At 47.0% G+C, this 21298-nt stretch overlaps 1 long non-coding RNA gene across 2 annotated transcripts in view; it reads left to right on the plus strand.

Annotated features, from left to right (window-relative positions):
• Positions 1–21298, plus strand: part of LOC138566841 (uncharacterized) — a 401273-nt gene that overhangs the window by 204671 nt on the left and 175304 nt on the right. Inside the window, exon 3 of one of the 2 annotated variants that reach the window (XR_011302039.1) lies at positions 2028–2116. The exons of the other annotated variant lie outside the window; for it this stretch is intronic. This is a non-coding gene — a long non-coding RNA (uncharacterized lncRNA). Of the gene's footprint in view, positions 1–2027; positions 2117–21298 lie in introns of those variants that run through there. 2 annotated transcript variants of the gene reach the window in all.

The following is a 21298-nucleotide window of genomic DNA, read 5'->3' on the forward strand; positions in this document are numbered from 1 at the left end:
TTACATCTGTTGTTGCAATAGTATAATTGACTGTTTAATGAACCTGTATTTATGAAACACAGAGGGCTTTAATTTGACTTCTGGAACCTAACACTCTGAGTAGATGTGAGGGTAAGGAAAGTGCAATGGGATCCATCCACAGCAGAAGACGCAAGCAGGGTTTTAGGAGGAGGTAATGGGTTTGCGGCAATCTGTAACAAAATTAGGACAGTTGATTGAGAACCGTTAGGACCTGGAGTGGAGTGAAGTGGAGTGGAGTAGGAGGAGAGGTGGTGCCAATCTGACAGTTTGCCTAGGGTGGCAAAATTCCTTGCACCGGCCCTGCCTCTACCTCATCTTTCTCTTCTTCTTCATCCTCTTCTGCATCTCCACGCCTGTTCCCCTGTACAGGCCCTCTAGATGGTTGAGGTGGTGGCAGCTGGGGAGGAGGAATGGCCATGACTGAGGCCATTGATGTTGGTTGCACTTGGTTTGCCAAAGCAGGACCTCTAAAATGCTCTCTCCTGGAGTGCCAGATTGAGAATGACTGAAAGTAATGGGTGGGTCCCTTCAGAGGAACTGCCAGTGGACCGTGCAACTGTCTGCGGACTACCAAGTCAAAAATAGGCTTTGGAAAGTTGTAAAGAATAAGAATGGCTGTAGGAAGGGTACATTTGAAACACTGTAGATTGGTCGAAAATGCAGTTTTAAACTGTTCACGGAGCACAGACGCTGTTCACAAAGCAGGCCGTGATTCTGCGCGGGTGCAGTCACATGATGACTTCCCCGGAGCTGACGGCTGTCCGCGAAGACCAACAGGAAGGAAACATCCAGGCGCATGCGCATGGATGTCCGCAAACGGGCGTTCTGTCCGCGGACTCATTAACATTATGTGATGCGACAACAGACATGGTCGGACACAGCGCGATGTTCGCGGAAACCCAATATTGCAAACGGACATCCCGGACATGCATTTGGTCCACGAACTACCAATAGGTGTTTTTTTTAAGAAAAGGAAATTATGACACAGCAATATACAACATATTTATAGTATAACAAATACATGTATTTATGAAAGGGATGGAATATCGGAATGGGACACATAAATAGGAGAATTTGGAATTTCTATGCAATAATCATCAGGGGAGGGAGGGAGTGAGGTTTCATCAAAGCGTTTTTCATGTTTTTCATGTTCTTCCCCTCTGCCCTTTCCACTTCCCCTCCTCCCCCTCCCTGATTCCTCTCTCCCCTCTCCTACTCCTCTCTCTCTCCCTTCCATTTTCCCTCACCCTGTCCATCTCCTACTCCCCCCACCTCTCCCCACTCCCCTTTCCACCCCCGCTCAGTTAATTGCTCTTTGCACTGTTTTGTTGAATGATTCAAGATGTACATTTTGCTCCCATTGTTGTTGTTATACTGTATTCTGTTGTTCTATTGTACAGCATTGTTCTATTGTACAGCGCCTTGGTGTAAAGCGCTCTATAAATAAATCAATCAATCAATCAATCAATGTATACTTTGGGAATTTGATGGTGCTGATTTCTGGGGGCTAGTGGAACAGGTACAAGAAGGACATCAACATTTCTAATAACATGATTTGTAACATAAAAACGTTCCTTAAAGTCATTACTAATTTCATCCAATTTTGCAGGCAAGATCATAATTTGATTATGTCAGTTGGGGATATAGATTGTCTTTCTGATTCTTGGGATTCTCCATAATGAAATCGGGGTAGTGTTTTTTGCTTATAGGAAATGTTTACATAATGAATGGTAATAATAGAGAACTAAATACAGTGTACTTGCTATTTGGTAAGAGGTTGTTTTGGAATGAGCACCTGGTGTATGTGAGTCTGTATGAAGAGTTGTCTTGAAGTGGTAATATGAGGTGTAAAGTCATGGTTCGTGCTTGGTGCATTAAATTATATTGTGTGCTGAATGAAAAAATTATGTGTTTCTTTGATGAATGATGATTTGTACAAAAAGGTATATTTGGGTGTAGTAAATATAAGTAATGTTGTTTTATGTATATGTGTTTGTTGGTTGAAGGGTACAACGTTTTCTGTTGTCGACTGTGCATCTGGGGTTTGGAATGCTACCTGATGTCTGCAGACTCTAGAGCTGGTACATTGGGGTGAGTATAATATAAGGAACTTGTAGCAAATTAAGGGTGCACTTATAAAAACCTATGAAATTCAGTGAAAAAACATTGCTAAAGAGATGTTATGGTTACAAGTAAAACCGGAAAACCCCATAAATTCACCAGATATGGTAAGCTAAGCAACCATAACTTGCACCACCACCGTGCACCGCTAAGACTAACACCCAGGACATCACAGATGACATCACATATCTGTGCCACTTATTTGTGTTCATTGCCTATCTAGACTAGTTTCTTTTGTTCACTAACAGTGACAATTTCAAAAATTTAAAAGATGCAGATTCCAAGATGGCCGCAATGCCCTAAGCACCGCGACCACCAAGCTCCAACCCGCGAGGCAGAAGAAGACAGCAAAATAACAGACAGAGCCCTTCCCAGGCACAGGAACATACAGTTATTAGATCCGGGGTCGTGTAACGACCAAGAAAACCCCTGATCTGCCCCTGATCTGCCTGCTCGAACTGGCCGGATACCATGGAGACGGAGAGGCAGCTTGCGGGGACCAACGCGGCAGCGAGCTTCATTGGGCGGCGCGGCCCGGCCGCTCAGCTCCACACTGCACTAGTGCCCCGACGAACGAGGCGCTACGGCAGGTGCAGAGATTGAGTACTGGAACACCTGTGAGGCTGAGTGCAACGAGGCCCAGCCCGCCTCCAATACTGGCGGCCGACATCCCTCCCTGCTCCGGGATGGGGGTCTCCGAGAGGTAGAGGCACCCCAACCGAGCGGTGGTGAAAAACGGGTTGGACCTGACGGTGAGAGGGCTTGATTCAGACGACCAGGGGAGCTATTTGGCAGTAACTCTGGAGGGGAGGGAGAGACCTATACAGTAGCGACGCAATACGCCCCTAACACCGGCCAGGACGCTTTCATCCAAAAAGCATTGGGCAAACTTGAAAAATTTGTGAAAACCCCCATTATACTAACAGGGAACTTCAATATGGCATGGGACCCCATCAAGGACAGAAGCAACAACCAGTGGGGGATGTAGGGGAGGCCGTCATGGGAACTAAAGTGGAAAATGCAGGCCATGGCACTGGTAGATGCATGGAGGGAATTGGCGGGGACAAAGATGGTTACACCTTCTACTCACATGCCCATTGCTCACACTCCATAATTGACTATGCTTGGGTGTCAAGAGCCCTGCTGGGGGTCGCTGAAGGCGTTACTCTATGTGCAATCATACTCTCTGACCATGCCCCAATAATTTTCAGCCTAAAAGGATCTCAATGCCCATCAGGCCTGTGGATGTGGCAGTACCCAGCTCCCTTGTTTAAAGATGACAATTTAACCGGGAAGTGGCAGAAGAAATTGAAGCCTTTTTCAAGACCAATGGGGTGGGAGATACAACCCGGAAGGTCAGGTGGGATGCTTTCAAAGCAACGATAAGAAGGAGAATTATAGCGATCAAAGCAAGAAGGGATAGTGAAATGAGGTTGGAAGAGGTCTGCCTAGAGACCAAATGAAAGGAGATCACGGCTAAAATGGGAGAAGCCCAGACCCCGGCCACTAATAGGGAGTATAGGGTCATCCGCGGCCTATTAGACCTAATACAGACAAGCGTGGCGAAACGCACTCTACTGCATCTGAAGCAGAAATATTACACCAAGGCAAACAAATCGGACCGCCTTCTGGCCAAAATCTTGAGGAGGGAAGAAAAAGAGAAAATCTTGAAAACCAAAGACAACTGAAGTAAGGCCAGTGCCGATAATAAAGATATTGAGCGTGATTTTGTACAGTTCTATTCTAGGTTATATAGTTCAGATAACCCTCCAACAAGGGGGCAGGAGGCATACTTAGACAAGATTGCCCTGCGCCGAATAACAGGAGAGGAGAGGGAATGCCTGGAACGACATATAGCTAGGGAGGAATTGCGGGCCACAATTATGTCTCTCCCGATAAATAAATCCCTGGGCCCAGTCGGCTTCGTCGCCGAGTTTTACAAGATACATAGAGAAATTCTGATACCCCATCTCACCGATTTGTTTAACCAAGTTGGCAAGGACAAGGCAATCACTAAGACTTTAGAAGAGGTGAAGGTAATCCTCATCCCCAAAAAGGATAAAGATTGCACAGAGTGCAGATCCTATCGCCCCATCGTGTTAATAAACGTTGATGCAAAGATCCATACGAAAATGTTAGTCCTTCCTAGCCTTGTCCAGACGGACCAGTCCGGTTTTATCAGGGGCCGGCAGACCAGGGACAATGTTGGGAAAATCTTACATCTGATCAAAAAAGCACACAAGAGGGGAATCCCTGCTCTACTCATGGCGGTTGACGCGAAGAAAGCTTTCGATGAGTGGAGTGGGGATTCCACCTTGCTACTATGTCGAGTAAGGGCCAATTACCAGCAACCGGTCTTGTGACTCTCCATCAATGGGCAAATATCGGAAGCGGTGGTAGGAGGACGCAGAACCAAGCAGGGGTGCCCATTGTCGCCCATATTGTATGCGCTTCACCTAGAACCCTTCCTGGCAGCAGTGAGAGCCAACGAGTGCATTGTGGGAATTAAATTTGCGGGCGACTCACATGAAATCGCTGCATTCGCAGATGATATGCTCCTGACCCTGACCCAAGCTGAGCGTTCCCTTGGGGGGATAGGAAGGGAATTCAATCAATTCGGAGCAGTGGCCAGACTAAAGATAAATGCAGGTAAAACTGAGATTCTCAACCTCACGCTCCCGAAAGAGGTCACTCAAAAACTCAAGAACACCTCCCCATACAGATGGGTGGAACACTCCATAACTTATCTGGGAGTTAAACTGGCCGGATCGGTAGAGCAGTTATACCAAGCAAAGTTTCCCCCTCTCCTGGAGAAGCTCAAACCCAAAATGCTAGACTGGGGGCCGATATCAATAACATGGTTAGGCTGACTAAATACTCTAAAAATTGTAGTGTTACCACAGCTACTTTTCAGCCCTCCCAGTACATGTCCCGCCAGCCCTATTTAGATCTCTCCACAAAATGACGAGCACATTTGTGTGGAATAACAGAGCTCCGCAAGTGCTCGCCAGACTCATGAATCTGCCAATGAGTAGAGTGGGAATGGGCTAACCAGACTTCAGGGCCTTTTACCTAGCTGCCCAGGTGAGGGTTATCAGGGATTGGCAAAAAAACAATTGGGGGAAGGACTAGAGGCCAATGTACTGAGCAGTTGCAGGGGCTGAGCTTGAGGGAGTACTGTGGAAACCTAAAGGGGACAGACCTTCATGAATGTATTGTAGCTCCATCCTATCAGTAGTGGGAGACTCATGGGACGAGGCGGTGAAGAGAGCGCACATCACTACATCCCCATCCCCAGACACACCCCTATTTGACAACCCACAATGAACCCCCTGTCACAAAACAGCTACTTTCGATGCCTGGCAACAAGGGGGATGCCTGAAGGTTAGAGACATGATTGACGGGAATCAAGTCAAACACTTTGATCAGTGTAAGACAGATTTTGCCCTGGGTGAAAAGGAGAGATACAGCTATGTCCAACTGAGGCACTGGTTGCTACACACCACCATGAAACAAGCAGGGACATGCCAATTAACACCCTTCGAAATGTACCTAAACACGGACCCGGGAGATAGGCGAGTGGTGGCATCCATATACAAACACATAAAGTCGGCTGAGGATCTTCTGTCAAGGCCATACATGAACAAATGGGAAATCTCCACCTGATGCTCCATAGAGGAAAAAGACTGGGCTAAATTATAGGAGAGCATCCCAAGGCTAACAAGATCCCTCCAAATTCGAGAGATTTGGTTAAAACTGCTGGTCCAGTGGCACCTGACACCGACAAAATTGCATGGTATTTACACAGGGACGTCGCAGCTCTGTTGGAGGGAATACGGTGGTGAAGGAACATGGAGCCACATATGGTGGGAGTGCCCCAAGTTAGAGCAATACTGGGGTGGGGATACATAAGGCAATAACCAGGTATTGGGGTGAAGAGCAAAGGGAATAGGGGCCTGGCGATGATGGGACTCGATGGGTCACTGGAGGGAATCCCCCCAAGCAGGGTCGCAAGCTCTCTGTCATCATGATGATGGCGACGGCATTGGTTGTGGCAGGCAAATGAAGGTCCAAATACCCACCACAGAAACATGAATGGGTAGCGAAAATGTGGAACCTGGCTGCGATGGAGTGGTTCACATACTCCATCCAAGAGGATCATAAAAGATTCCGCACAGACTGGTCAAGGCTACTTGGATATTTAAGGGAAGGGGTGAGGGGGGTGTGGTGCCCAAGGAGCATGGGCCTATTGGGAGTAACAGATAAGTCCCGAGGAGGGGAAACTTAAAGGACCTACCTCTGAAGAACTGTCAGGAAACTGCAGCGCGGAACGGACTGCCAACATTTGCCCGGGACGCACCTGGGGAGGGGGTCGCAGGCCCCGAGTAAGGACTATCCTTGGACCAACTGGAGGGAAGGGTGGCATTTACAATATTGGTATTGTTTGTTTGTTTAATAATGCGAATAAAAATGTACATTACATCTAAACCTTAACCTTCTCATGTGCACTTAAAGTACGTTCCTTACAGTTTGATCTTAGCTCATGGTGCACATACTTGGGCCAATTACCAACTTAATGGTACTTCGGTAGTGGCATTGTATAACTAACTATGTGCTACTTAATAGGACAGACATTTCCATAGCAAAAGCATAACACGGGTTCAAAACCCCAGGCACGCTCTGTATACTGCTGAGGAAGAGAAATCGAGTAATATGAATGGGGCATGTCACGGTTTTATTACACGGCACACGCAAGCCAGGGATCTCCTTCCCCTGCAATGAATGTGGCGCACAATAAAAGTGCTTTTATTTTTACACTTTAGGTCCTTTTTTTGAAAAGGCCTCCAACCCGTCTCGCACCCAACCTCCACAAATACCCCGTGTCACAATGGACTAGGAACCAGGCCGGTGTGTATCAATAAGATATTTATTAATTTATTATTTAATGTCAAATAAGAAAAAACAAAATACAACAGCCACCAATGTGGTGGCAACACAAAGATGCAATAACCTCTATAAAGCATCCAGGTTAAGATATACTGTCACAATTACTTCCTTTTGAATGGTGAAACAGAAGAAGAACAATTCACACACAATGATAGCACATATCGTTAAGCACTCCCCCAGCGACACTCAACCCCCAAACATTAATTGGACTGGATTCCTTTGAATGGAAGGCAGTGGCAGGGTGTAAGAATACAAGGGGGAAAATCGGTTTTGGTGTGGTGCCCACAAAAACAATATGGGGAGCAAGCAAAGAATGGGACAATTTGTTTTAGAGCACAAGGAAAGAATGGGTTTTTAATTATTTAGCACAACCGCTATGGAAAGAACAGAAGGGAATTCAGACTGCTTACACTTAAAAGACAGGCAAGGCTGTAGAGAATACTATTCAGCACACAAGGGAAAAATCGTTTTTTGAATATTTTAACACATATGCAATGTGAAAGAAAATGCAAAGGGAAATCCGTTTTTATCTCACCATAAGGAAAGAGGAACAGAAGAGGAAAATCGTTTTTTGGGATGTTAAGCTCAAATTCAATGGGAAAGAAAATGCAAATGGATTTTGTTTTCACTGATGCTTACAATGACAGGTAGACTCTGGGTAAGGGGCAGCTCACAAGAGGAAAATCAGTTTTGGTTCAGGATGACAAATGAACAGGGAAAATACAGTTGCAGGTGGAAATTCATTTAGCAGGGCACAATTTAAACACAGGGACATATCTGTTTCTCAGATCGCAATGGGATTAATTCTTTTGGACAACACTTTTATAAATATAACAATTCACAAGGCACTGGGAAGGTTTCAAATTGCAACCATACCAATCTCATTAAATCAATGGGGAAATTAATTGATTTGCTTAGAAAAATATCCTAAGGATTTACGCAGGCAAATGGGATTACTCAATGGGAACATGACTGAAATGCACATGCAAAGAATGCATCAATGGGAAAATGACTGAAATACAAAGGCAAAAAAGGGAGGGGATTTTTCCATGTGGAATCTCTATGGCAATGCTGAAAAAATATAGGGCTTATGCAATCTCTGGCTTGGGGAATATATACCTACAGAAGAGCTCTGGGCTGGACAGCAGGTAGCATCAAGACACTGCTGGGACAGCCAATGGGTTCATTCAAGGATTCCATCTTTCCTCCAAGGGGTCCCAAGGCAGCTACTAAACCTCCTGGCTCCACTGCAAGTTAGGCCACACTGTGCTGGGATGGTTCTTCCAGATTTCGCCAGCTGCTCGCCTCAGGATTTAGTGGGAAAGGTCCTGATTTGAGGCGGATTTATCTAGTTAAAGGGCATATTACATCACTAATGGGTCAGAGTTCCCGCAGAAGGGATTAGTCCCGTGTCACTAGTCCACTCTCATCTGTGTAGTGATAGGTCCAGAAAATGTAGGGGTGTTTTGGGATACAAGGGGAGGATACCTATCCATCATCTTCCTTCGACAGGGGGGCTTGGTCTGGTTCAGGGACATAGAAATCTCACTGCCTGACAAGTAGCCTTCATTTTCATATTTTGACACATATGACAGCATTTTCGAACACTATATTTTGCTGTGAGTCCAATGACCCAACTTAGAAGTGTGTAGGTCATTCCTATGCGGAGCTACAGTTTTTCCTTGTTTACCCCAGAACGATATCCGTGAAAAATATGGCGCTCGGTGGGCTCGTTTACATGTTTCCTCAAATTTTCATATCTCTCAACTACACAAGGAGTGCCCCATGATGTTTTCCTAAATAACTTGAGTTGTGTAGGTCCCACAAACATCTATGTGATAAAAAACATGTCTCCTATTTTACACAATGGCCAAGCAACTCCCTCCTGGACTGGTCCTAGCTGTGACATCAAGAGGGGTACTGTGTTGAGATTCCAAGAGCTAATTACCAGCTAATGCAAGGTATTATGGCAGCTTGAGGGGACTAGGGTCATACAACTGGAAAGCAGAAGTTGTCCTTATCTTGCCACACAGCAAATGAGATCTCTACAAGTATTTAGGCTGGATATTTAAGGGAAACCCTCCTGCTGGAAGCCAGCCCCTTTTGGTCTTTCTGACAACCTAATGAAAGCAATTCAGTTTCACATCTGAGGAAATTGAAAGCAGGCCAAAGCCTTTCCCCCTCAGCTGAACTTGACTTTTTAGCTCACATTTTAAATTGACATAAACTCTTGAAAGACACACCATTAATATGTTGAAGTATCACTGCATACAGTGGTTAAAAGAGGTCAACATAATTACACTTTTAAGGGCTTTGATGCACATCTGGCTGTGCAGAGTGTTACTTTAGGGGCAAAATCGAAATGTGCTTCTGTTAGTCTCAGCTGTGGAAAAGGCCTTCATTTTACTGGAGCAGTTTAACCCAGTTCAGCGTCCCTGTATGACAGAAAGCAAGTTTATATTTTACAAATCTTGTACATATTTTGATGAGCATATCTTTAGTTTAAAGGGAAAAATGAATATTCATGCATTTGTTTCTTTCACAGTAAAAATGCTTCATTCTGCTGCAAAGGCTTGAGACGCATCTTTGGCATTTTCATTTAATATTCTGGGCACCCAACAAGTGCCCCCTCCTAGCTCTTAGATGGATGGATGCTGAAAGAAGAGCTAGGAGAGAGTGAGTTTTCCTTTTTGGATTGCCTGGGTGCATCCCAGGGATCTCTTTGGGAGCACGACTGCTCCTGTGTTAGTTCCAAGACTCTTCTTTGGAGCATGTCTGCTCTTTTCTGGGTCCTGATGGAGTGGTGCTCTGGTCGGTCCTCCACTCTTTTTAGATTTTTATTTTTCCCTTTGGTTGCTTTTTCCTGGACCTCTCCCGTTCTGGCGGCTCCCCTCTGGCCTGTAGAGGCAAGGAGTTATTTTAACTGCCAAGAAGAACAGAGAAATAAAGTATTTCATATAATACTACTTTCCTCGATTGGGACGTGAAAATTGACAACAAATGAACAAGAGACATATCACAATATATAACATCACAGACATTGGGCCTCATTACAAGTATACCGTTGCGGAAAAATCGATGCCGCTATTACGTACCGCCTCCTTTACCGGACTGGAATAGTCCGGGACGCGATGCCAGTGTCACCAGCAGGGACCCGCCGTGACCGGCCACACCATTGCTGGTATCATTGTTGACAAGCGGCCACCGTGCCAGTGACAGCGGCATGCCGCAAGTAAGTCCACATCAAGAGGTGTACGAACATGCAAATAACGACATGGACATCCCGGTAATAACGGATAAAATGATGACGGAAACACCAGAATCGCGGACCCAGCGGTAATAGGAATCTGGTGTGCAGAAACCTGCCATAGGTGCACACAATCAGCACAGGTGGAGGCAATGGAGTGTGGCACAGCACAAAAGGAGCACTCCCACACGCCACACCCCTTCCAAATCCACCATGCTACCATTAGCACTAGCAGTAATGGCGCTGGAGGACATGCCTGCACAGCTACTCATTGAGGAGGCATTGAGCCAGTGGATGCAGAGGTGGCACAGGAAGAGAAGGAGGGCGAGAATTGCCCAGCAGATACCCAATGTGCAGGCAGTTGAAGCCCACAGGCAGCCACCAATCCTTCGCCTAAGGGTCAGCACATTCAATCTAACCCCTGCTCAGATCCACACCCTGTACCGGCTGGGCAGGAACACCATCACCACTATAGTGGACCTCATAAATGAAGACCTGGTGTGCCTAATCAATATCCGGACATCCACCCCCGACCCCCGCTGAAGGTAGTGTGCGTGCTACACTTCCTTGCCACAGGCACATATCAGCACACAGTGGGGCAGCTGCATGGAATTGCCCAACCCTGTTTCTCCCGTGTGCTCACCCAGGTGCTAGATGCACTCCTGTCCCACGTACGTAGCTTACCACAGACTGTGGAGGAGGTGAATGCAACCAAAATAGCATTCCATGCACTTGCAGGCATGCCTAATGTAATAGGTGCGCTTGACTGTACACATGTGGCGCTGGTTGTCCAGCATGCTGTGGAGGTAGTGTACCGCACCAGGAAGTTGTACCATTAACTCAATGTACAGATGGTGTGCGATGCCCGCAAAATAATCACGCATTGCTGTGCAAGATTCCCTGGCTCCAAACATGACTACATGGCGCTGTGCAATTCCCGCTGCCCCGCTACATGGCACGACACGCTGGACATCATACCTGGCTGTTGGGTGAGTCTGACCACAGGGCCATGAGGGGTGTTGAATTGGGGGGGGGGCAGTTAACAGCATAGGCAACCTGTCTGCTGGGTGAGTCTGACCACAGGGCCATGAGGGGTGTCCAAACATAGCATAGCATTACATGCATGAGGAGCACATGTGCACACTGCATGCATCAATCCATCATCATTCCTGCAAAAACCTGTAACCATTTACCAGGTATCCATTGAAGTGCAGAGAGACTGGGTAGGCCAACAGAAGGCTCAGTGAGATGAGGAACTACCCAAGCAACCTCATCATTCCCAACCTGCACAAAATAAAACCTCACACATTGAATGGAACAATACCAGACACAGCGTACTGGGTGCCTTGAACTGTGACTTTTGTAAATTTAACAGAATGTTTAACACAGCGAATGCATGCAGAAGTGCAAGGCCTTCACAGCCGTGTTTCCGTGCATTTAACAGACACAGTGCTCACATCATCACATGTGTTAGGAACATCACAATACATAAACCACATGTACCACAATGCACCACTCTGTAGTGAAAATGCATGAAATACATTAACACAGCAATAGAATTCACAAGTCATGATGCTCAGCCAGAGCGAAAAACATCTTCCACACAGAAAAGATTGTGACTGCACTCACAGTCCACAGGTACAGCACAGGTCAGTATACCGGTCATGTCACCTCATGGAACACCTTCAAGTCGAATGGGTCAAGTATGATATTGGAAAAAAGCCACACATATTGAATACCACCAATATATAATTGAGAGGTGCGGGACTCATCCAATGTTGCTTCATTCCACCATGCTTACACCCACCGAGCCAAATTCCTGTAACGTGACCCTCACCCGTGACACATACTACCAATGGATATGTGACCTAGTCATATGGGTGATGGTGTCGATGGACATGTACATGAAGACCTGTATATGTTGAATGCATACCGGGGATACCACTGTAATACACAAAGCAAATTAGGCAAATGCGCGAGTTTCCACTGTATATGCACAGTCCATACCCATTGTCAACACAATAATGAAAACTGAGTCCATTGTGGTGTGTTGTACTTGAATTGTGAGAGTGCAGGTTCACATTGAATGGGCCATGTGATAGCAACTGCACCCCACACCCCATGGAACAGCCCTAAATTCACTTACAGGGTTCATAGACAATGACACATGCCATGTTCAGTTATGTATCCCTGTGCTTAGCTTAATATTCAAGTGAACGCTGTACAGCCAGTGCTAACATGGAATGATGAAATAAATCACAAGTACCGTTTCTCTCGCTCCCATGCAGGTGATGCTGAGTATCCCCTGATGGGCTGGCTCATGAACGCCATCAGGCAACCACACAACAGGCACGAGGAGGCCTACAACCGTGCACATGTACGCACTCGCGTCATCATCGAGCAGACATTTGGCCTGATGAAGGCCCAGTTCTGCTGCCTCAGCAGTTTGAGGGTAGCCCTCATTTACGGGCCAGAGAAGGTGGGCAAAATCATGCTGGTATGTGCAATGCTACACAACATGTGCATCCGGCGCAACGTCCCCCTGCCCCCTGACATGGACATGATGCCACCAGAGGATGAGGATGAAGAAGAGATAGCAAATCCTCTGCGCCACAATGGCAATGATGGACGTGCCACGCGGCAAGAATTAATTGACCACTACTTTTGATGGACTGTTAAAGACATGGCACTGGGCATGGGTCACACTGGGCACTGGACACTGTACATGATTAAATAGACACACACTGAATAAGCAAAGTCCAGTCATGTTTGTTCATAACACGAGGTGTATTGCATAAGGATGAACTATGTACATGTGTGAAAAATATTGTTTAACACTACTACCCCATTTAATTGACCCCACAGCCCCTCCTCCACACCCACACATCTTCCCCCACCACCCCAAACCCCCTCCCCCACCACCCTATTACCCATTACCCCCACAACCCCATCCCAACTACTCCCTCCCCACATGCACTAGTAACATGGCCTATTTAAGCCCCCTTTTTGGAGGATGGGGGTGAGCCTCTGGCGGGCGATTGAGTTGCAGTGACCGATGCACAGGACTACTTTGAATAGAACTGGTTGGTGTTGTGCTGGAGGATGGCCTGAATGGGGTGGTGATGTTCCGTTGTTCCGCTATAGCATTCACCAACAGGTTGATAGACTCGGCCATACCACTCGGTTTCCCTCCCACACACGCTTCGCCAGGTGGTACACACCCTCTGTGGCTCTGCCTAGCATTCAAGCCATGTTATGCAAGGTATCCTGCATGGTCTGCAGTGTCAGTTGTGCCTCTGTTCCGTACTGTGTGACCAAGGCGTGCATTGCCTGCTGCCTTTCCTCCATCCTGGTGAGGCGCCCCTCAATGTCTCGTATGTGCCGGAGTCCAGGTAGTGGCATGGAAGGTGGGCTCAGAGGGCCCGGGGGAGTAAACATAGCTTCATCCTCATGGCTACCGTGGCTCTGTGTGTTCTGCCCACTGCCCTCCACAGTGCTGTGCGCTCCAGCCCGTTCTGTTGGTGTTGCAGGTTCATCCTGCTGGGTAGGTTGCGGGGATTCAAGCTCTTCCTGCAGGCGGTGGTCTGGGTATTCAGGCTCTTCCTGCAGGCTGGGGTCTGAGGATTCAGGCTCTTCCTGCTGATGGGCCTGCTTGGCAGCAGGTGGTGGTGGTGGCTGTCGGTGCTGCTTGGCAGCAGGTGGTGGTGATGGCTGCTGGGGCTGCTGGTCAGCAGGTGGTGGTGGTGGCTGCCGGTGCTGCTTGGCAGCAGGTGGTGGTTGTGTATGCTAGGGATGCTGATCAGCAGGTGGTGGTGGCTGTTGGGCAGCAGGTGGTGGTGGCTTCTGGGGCTGCTGGGCAGCATGTGTTTACTACTGGTGACGGGGCTGGGCCGAAGATGTTGTGGCACGCTCTGGTCTTGCCGTGGATGTACTAGGCTCCTGGCTAGAGGTGGTGGATATCCTGTGGCGGCAACGCGCAGCAGTGGACCTGGGTGTGGTGGCATGTTCACCTTCGCTGTCAGATGATGTGCCTGTGGGGGACGGTGAGGCAGGGCATCAGTAATGGGTGTGGATCCATCTGACAGATATCAATGCTAGTGGAGGGCATGGCATGGTGCACATATGAATGGGTGGGGGATGCAGTGTGGGAACATGTTTGTGGTGCGGCCATGGAGTGTGCAGTGTCTGTTGCCTGGGATACTGGTGTTCAGTGGTTTGGGTGTTGTGGCCATGCCACAGGGGCTGTGTGACATGTAGAGTTTGATTGTGAAACAAATGTGTTTCACTTGTGGACGTTGCTGTGTTGATGTTGACTCTGAAGGAAGGGAGATGGTGGGTGTGACAAGTGTGCGAATGGTGTCATTGATGTGTGCATCTTACAAGATGTGGCTTTGGCCATGTTGAGACACGGCGGTGACGCCAGCATTTGGAGATTGTCTGGGTGATTGTATCTGTGTGCATGCAGATGGTACTTGTGTGGCCAATGCAGGGGACATGTGGGGTGTGTCAGTTTGTTTCTTGTCTTGCAGCCAGGTTCATTGTACATGTGTGTGAGGACGTTGTTGGTGGGTGTTATGGCAGCAGGGATCTGGTGCCACTTACTTGACATTTGGACATGTCCTTTGGCATTGGGGCTACAAGATGTGTGATGTGACTTTGGGATTACGGTTATGGACACTCACCAGCATCATCGGAAGTCACTGCTCCCGTCTCCGCATCTCCCACTCCCTCTATGGTCTCCATATGCAGGTCGGTGCACGTCTCCTCCCACGGCTGCAATTTGATAGGGATGGTGCTCCACCTCCTGTGGCCATGCTCTGGCTGCGCTCTGTGGCGAGGAGGTTGCCGACAGAGACGTAGGTTGTCCCACCTCTTCCTACAGTCTCGGACGGTCTGGGGTGTTGTCCCCAATGCTGAGACTTTGCGGGCCACATCCTCCTAAATAGTTTTTTTCGTGGTTGGGCTTGGCGCCACAGATCTGCACAGAAAATTACATCTGCATGCTCCACAAGGGTGTCTTCCAGCATGTTCAGTTCCTGTTCACTGAACCGGGGTTTGCGGCGACGGACGGCAGCTTGCCTGGCTGACATGTTCTTCTGTGTCGGTATGTCCTTGGATTTTGAGTTACACTCCTGTGGAATGAGGATTGCAATGGATTGTGTTTTAATTATGGCCGCCGGTGCATTTCCCGTTCCGGCACGTTGACGTTGTTTCCGGTGCCGCTAATACCGGCACCGTTCATTACGGCATCCTCGGTGTAGAAGTCGGTGTCTGTGGCAGCGACAATGCCGGTATCAGGGGTTTTGGGGCTGTTACAGGCATGCCGGTGCTACTGTTTCACTTGTGTATAGGCTCGTTATAAATGCCATATCCTATCATATCATATCATGCCGGAATGCGCTTGCACGCTGACTCGGAATCTAATGTAGATCCCGGCAGCAGTGCTAAACAGACACGGGAGCACCGGCATGCCGTTAATTTTATTTTTTTACCGGCAAACTCGTAATGAGGCCCATTGTTTTACATAGCAATCATTTACAAGCACTTCAAAATAATGGTAATTGTTCTACTCCCTGTAAATGTATGATTTTCTTCATCTGGGTTCCAATTCTTTACATTTACTCTTCAGAGGATTCCTGTGTTCTACCCTCACTGGGTTCTTCAATCACTCACAAGTTCTATCTGGTATGACAACACTTCAATTGATTGATGTGCACCCATTTCTCATCCGTTTGTTCTCCTTTAGGGATGCGGATCATATAGGCGACAGGTGAGATTTTATCCACAATTTCGAAGGTGCCACGCCGTGAGGGAAGGAACTTCTGCTCTTTGGTCTGGTTTGTTTGTTTGTTTGTTTATTTATTTCTAATGCGCACCAAACCCAAAGGTAACAGGGCGCAATAGTAGGGAGGTGCAAAGCTTAAAGGGTTACAAAATAGTTTGCGGTACGACAAAATGCATTTACAGGTAAAAGTGTAGCAGTATAGTATAGATACAAATGTACAGGTTATGAACAAGTTAGGTTCCACATTTCACTAGATTAAGAAGATAGACTAAGGCAGCCGAGATGAGGCTATTGCGATATTATAACTAAGGGTCGGTAGAATTGAGCAGGTTGACATAATTCTTTCTGAGGTGTAGATATGGTTGGTCTACTCTAAACTTGTGAGGCAGGGAGTTCCAAAGTTTGGCGGAATTCACGGGAAAGCTGTTACCGCCAATCTTGGTAAATCTAAATCTCGGTACCACAAGGCAGTTGGCATTACCGGCTCCTGTCAGTCTGATAGACGTTCTTCTATTTAGTCTGTCTACTAGGTAACGGGGGGCAGCATTGTTTAATGCTTTATGGGTCAGGGAGACAATTTTTAGCAGTATTTTATTGTGGGTAGAGAGCCATTTATGTTGGCGTCTGGTAGAGGAGATGTGTTCTATTTTATTCATGCCTAGTCCAGCTCTTAAGGTGTTATTTTGAACAGTTTGTAACCTTTGGTTAATGGCTTTGTTAGCACTGCTGTAAAGAGCATTGCAATAATCTAGCCTAGAGAGTATTAATGCTCTAGCCAAAATCATGCAACTGTCATTTGAAAGGAATGGCTTACCAGCTCTGATAAGCTTACAAGTGTAAGCAGTGGTAGAGGCCAAAGATTTCACTTGTTTATCAAAGGACATAGTCGAGTCAAGGTAGAAGCCAAGGGTTTTTACCTCCTATGGGATGGTAGTTGGTAGGAATAAGTGGACCTAGGGCTTGCTTCTTGAGTAGTGGGAGTAACCATGATTGTTTTAGGCTGGAAGGAATGGTGCCGGAGGAGAAGGAAACATTGATCAATTTGGAAATAAATGGTGACAGATCTCTAGCAGCATCTTTTATGATCTGAGCTGGGCAGAGATTGCCTTTGCAATTGGATGGTTTGAGAGATAAGATGATTTTCTCTACCTCTAAAATAGAGGTTTTGGTAAAGCAGAATCTAGTGGTCTGGGCAGTGGGTATATCGCTGGTCGGAGGGGTCTTAGAAGAATGCTGTAAATTCAACGTGTCTTTTTTTAATTTTATTTTATTTTGGAGTGTGTTTATTTTATTGGCTAGTGCATGTTGAATATCTGAGCACCAGGTCTTATTTTTGATGCAGATGTCAGGTGTGGGAATCGGGGACTCTAGTTCTTTTAGTATGGTGAATAGTTCCTTCATACTTGAGTTGGATGTGGCAATACGTTCGTTATAAGAGTTCCGTTTTGCCAGGCAGACTTCATTTTTGTAATGCCTGGAGATAGTAGTTAGCTTGACTTTTGCTCAATGGAAGGCAAGGGAGAATCGCAGGGATTCCTTTGCAAAATTGTACACCCTGTCTCCTACTTGGTACTCTTTCTTAGTGGTCTTTAAATGGTAGTGGGTTTTCATCCCCTCTGCCGACTTTTCCAGATTTCGCTGAGCGTACGCAACAGCATGCTGAAGGTGTTTTTTTGCAAATTCGCAATATATTCATGTGTCGTGGATGCATTTATTATTGGTCTGCTCTTGAGTTCTGTGGAGCAGATGCTGAGGTAGTGCCTTTTTTTGTACAGGCATGAGCTCGAATGGAGACAGAAGATGGTGTAGACCTGATGGCCATCAGGACAAGCAGTAGTCGGATGTCCCAACTAGGCCCAGAGTCTGCCACAAACTTCTTTAGGATGCTCACAATCGTGTTATTGTACCTCTCAACTCCGATGCTCACAATCGTATTATTGTACCTCTCAACTCCCCCACTAGAGGCTAGGCGGTAGGCAATGTGGAGTTTTCTCTTTACCCCAAGTATCTCCCACATCTTTGTCATCAACTCGCTGGTAAAGTGACTTCCTCGGCCCGACTCAATCCTTTGGGGAAAGCCGAAACGTGAGACGAAGTGATTGATCATCAGGGCAGCTGCTGTTTCTGCCTTGCAATATGGGGCCGGGAGACATTCCACCCACTTTGAAAACAGGCATGTCACGATTAACATGTACTTGTTACCTCTAGAGGAGTGAATCACTGGCCCGATGAACTCTACTTGTAAATCTGACCATAGCAGTGTCATCCCCCTTTTCTGTAGGGGAGCTCTGTGTGTGAAGGAATTTGGCTAAAATAGCACACAAGACACCCCTTCACGTATTGGTCAAGGTCCTGGCCCATGTGAGGCCAGTATGCGACCTCTCGCAAGATTTCCAAAATTGTATGAAACCCCATATGACTGGCTGTGGTCGCGTCATGGGCATGACTTAACATCAGGCTATGGTACCAACAAACCGTCTTGGATTCTGAACATTTTGGAAAACTTCATCAACACCCAGAGATCCTCTTTCCTGATGTAATCAGATCCAGTCAGAGGAAAATTCACAGGGTCTTCAATGTGTTGATAACATTTCCATATAATAGAATCCTCTTTTTGTGCGGTAATCAAATCAGCATCTGGGGTTTCCTTACTCCACTGGGCAGTTGAGATTTCTTTTTGGGCAAGGGTTTGGGACCTGGTGACAGCAGCGACCTGGATTTCCCCCCAACAGGGACTCGATCTCTATGAGATCTCCGTGGATGGCTCCGGTTTTGCCCAATTGGTCAGCAAAGTAATTTCTAGTTTTGTCTGGTCCCTCTACTTCTGAGGGACCTTTTATCTTTTCCAGTAGACGGTCATCTCATTAGAGGTGACCAGATCATCAATGGAGTGTAATAATTTCCCATGCTTGAGCGGTTTGTTTGCACACAGCATGCCTCGATTTTCCCAATTTATCAGGTGCTCCACAAAACCATTCCTGACATAATCTGGATCAGTGATTATGACCAGTTCATGGAGTTGGTCTTGCACCGCAGTAAGGATGGCTTGATGGACCACCATCAGCTCTGCCACCTGACTTTTTCAGAACCGATCTTGTACCCAGCGGAGGGCTCTGGGGCATCGTTCACCCAGGAATTCCCAATGCCAGCCACCAGTTCCTTTTCCCCATTGTTATCAACATGCTAGGAGCACCCATCCACATAAACTGTGAATATCACCTGGCACGTGTCTTCCTCATAGACTTTGTGCGGGGAAGCCAGGTACGCCTCCATGTTGTCATTGGTTTTTAGACTTTCATCCTCACAACAGTTTTTTTTAGCACAGTCATGCAGGTCAGCCAAACCTTGCACGAAGGGAGTCTTCTTGTTTTGGCCGCCATATCTGACCTCCACAGGAAAGCCCTGCATGGACAGAATCCAGGAAGTGATTCCAGAATTACTCACATTCCCTGTTCGGATTCGGTCACTTTGAAGATATTGCAAAGGCTTGTGAGGAGTCGCGACAATGATGTGCTCCCCCTGGATGAACGGGCGGTAATTCTTCAATGCCCACACCGTTGCCAGGAGTGCCTTTTCACAATCGGTGAATTTTTCCTCCACAGAGGACAAAGTCTTACTCGTATACGAGATGACTTTGTTGACCTTGTCGTCCTTCTGGCATAATACTACTGTTAGGCAAGTATTTGAGAAACCTGTCTCCAAGAAGAACTCCTTATTTCTAATGGGTCTAGCCAAACAAAGAGCTTGTGAAAGGTTTCTCGTCAGTCGCCACTCCCACTTGACCCTGGCCTTTAGTAAATGGACCAAGGGTCTCGTGACCTCTGCATAGTCCTCTATCAACTTCCTACTATAATTAGTAATTCCAAAAAGGCTTCATAGTTCACGCAGATTCATAGGGTCTTTCAATTTCTGTATTGCTTCCACCTTTTTTTCATCTGAGGACTGAGAGCCTCGAAGGTGATTTCATGCCCTAGGAAGTTCACACTGGTCTTACACCACTGCGCCTTCTCGAAGGACAATTTCACTCCGGCTTCCTTCAACTGTGTCAGAACATAGCGTATTTCAGTTATGTGTTCCTCCACAGTTGAGCGTTTGATTAGAACATCATCTACATATGCCAGGTTTCCCCTTTCGCCCAAGTCAGGCATGACCTTATGCAGAAAGATGTTAAATTTGTTTCCAGAGTTTATGTATACAAAGGGGGTTCGGGTCCACATGTACTGCTGCCCCCTGAAGGTAAAGGCAAGCTTGTACTGGTCTTCCCTACTCACGGGTACTGTCCAGTAACCATTGGTCAGGTCAATGGCGGTATACACCTTTGACCCTTGGATCTGGGCCAGTCCCTGATTGATGTACGGAAGAGGCCATCGGGACATGTGGACCTATTTGGTTAACTCCCTAAGGTCTGTGCAAATTCTCCATTGGCCATTGGGTTTTAGTATCCCCAGCACTGGGTTGTTAAAGGTACTGTGGACTAAACAAATTATCCCACGGGATTCTAAGTTCTTTATGATCTCCGTGAGTGACTCCATAGACATGAGGGGCAACCAGCATTTCTTCACAAATATGGGAGCCATCCCAGGGTCAGTCGGTATGGAGGTGTAATGGATCTCGGTCCCACCACAGTCATACGAGTCCACGGCAAAAATCTTTTGAAATTCCAAAAACATCTGTTTCAGCTTCTGCTTTTGCTCCTCGGTCTCACAGGCATCAGCGTGTTTGATTTGTTCCTCAACCATCTGCCTGAAGCCTGGAAAGACCACTGGTTTTGCAATTTCTGCAGTATCCTCCAGTTGCATGGAGAGATCTCTTGTTATGGTGTTGGCTTGGACAGGAGGCTTCAAGGAGGGAAGGCAGTCACCGTTGACTTGAAATACCACCTCTTCCTTCCTGGTGTCGCAGGTTACCTCTTCCCCCCCATAAGGACAGGAAGAGTACACCAAGAAATTCCCCCCTTGCTGGGTGAAAATCTTTTCTGGAGGTATGTCGTCCTCACAGAGGTAACAGTCATTTGGAATTCGTCCCATGATCTCATTCCCTAAGTCAGTGGAGAAATGTTGGGCATTAACCGCCATTCTAATAAAGGTGTCTGCGCCCAAAGTGATACTCCTAGGGCCACTGTTATCCACCAATATTCAAAAGGTGTCATGTTCTAGGTCAACTAGTGGTGTCTGGTT

Source organism: Ambystoma mexicanum, chromosome 2p (assembly GCF_040938575.1).
Source record: "Ambystoma mexicanum isolate Mex_15411 chromosome 2p, UKY_AmexF1_1, whole genome shotgun sequence".
NCBI classification, from domain to species: domain Eukaryota; kingdom Metazoa; phylum Chordata; class Amphibia; order Caudata; family Ambystomatidae; genus Ambystoma; species Ambystoma mexicanum.